Here is a 1,365-nt window from a genome sequence, read left to right on the forward strand (position 1 = left end):
CACTCATTTTCACACTGAGAACTGAACTGTAAATTCCCACTGGGAATTTGAAAATAAAATTCTCTGTCAAAATGTGTGTCTTAGCCCAGCCTGTGTGGCTCAGTGGTTGGGCATTGACCTATGAACCAGAAGGTCACAATTTGATTCCTGGTCAGAGCACAAGCCTGGGTTGCAGACTCAATCCCCAGTGGGGGGCAGGCAGGAAGCAACCGATCAATGTTCTCTCTCATCATTGATGTTCTATTTCTCTCTCCCTCTCTCTTCCTCTCTGAAATCAATGCAAATATATTTTTAAAAAATGTATATGTGTCTTATGACACACCAGTGAAACAACACTTAAGACCATAGAGAGAACAGAAATTCTGCGACATACGGACAGCGGTAGGCCCAAAAAAGAGCGTTTCCCCAAGATGACTCAGCAAAAGCGGAATCCAGGGTTCCAGGCAAGCCGAGAAGAGCAGCGGTGTTCCATAGGAGTCTCTGCAGTGCTGGCAATGCTCTATACCTGTGCTGCCCAATGTGGTAGCCACTAGCCACAGATGGCCACTGAGCACTTTAAATGTGGCTACTGCAACTGAGGAACTGAATTACTAACCTTTAAATGTTTCAATGAATTTAAATGTAAATAGCCACGTGTGGACAGTGCACTTCCAGAGTTTTGCTTTCTCCACTGAGTTGCATTTTGTTCTGTTGCATTCAGCAGTGCTTCTTGTGTCCACGTCAACTGCTTGGAGTGCTTGGCTGTGTTCTTCTCCCCCTGGGCCAGGGCTCCAGAGTGTGGGGTGGATGGAATAGCTGTTCCTTTGGAGGCAGCCAGCCTGAGGGGGTGAACCTCAGCATGGGATCATTTGGATGAAGGGTGTACTAGGTGTCCCGGTTAATAATGCGGATGTTTTTCAATAGATGGAGTTACACATATGTTGATATATATGCGATTTGATATGTATGCTATTTTGTTGTATTGTTCCTTCAGATTACCACTTGTTCCGATCAATGGCACACGTACTTTCTGAGCAGCACTTCAAAACGCACGAAGTGGAAAATCGGGTCTCTGAAATCGGGTCTCCCTCAAAACAAGAAAAGTTCTATTGGGACGGTATCCACAAATTACCTGAAAGATGGGGGAAACGTGTAGCTAGCGATGGACATTACTTTGAATAAAGCACTTTTGATGTTTCTCTTGAAATTATCATGTTTTCTTTGATTACAAAATCCACATTATTAACCGGTACACATGGTATACCATCTTGGTTGCTGTTGCTCTTCTTGTTCTTCTTTTTGTAAAGCAGTAGCCTAAATTTTCAGCTTTATAAACTTTGCACTCTCAAAAAGATAAAAAAGAAAAGAAAAAAGCCACCCCCTTTT

The sequence above is a fragment of the Myotis davidii genome, unplaced genomic scaffold (assembly GCF_000327345.1).
Source record: "Myotis davidii unplaced genomic scaffold, ASM32734v1 scaffold32, whole genome shotgun sequence".
Classification (NCBI taxonomy): Eukaryota; Metazoa; Chordata; class Mammalia; order Chiroptera; family Vespertilionidae; genus Myotis; species Myotis davidii.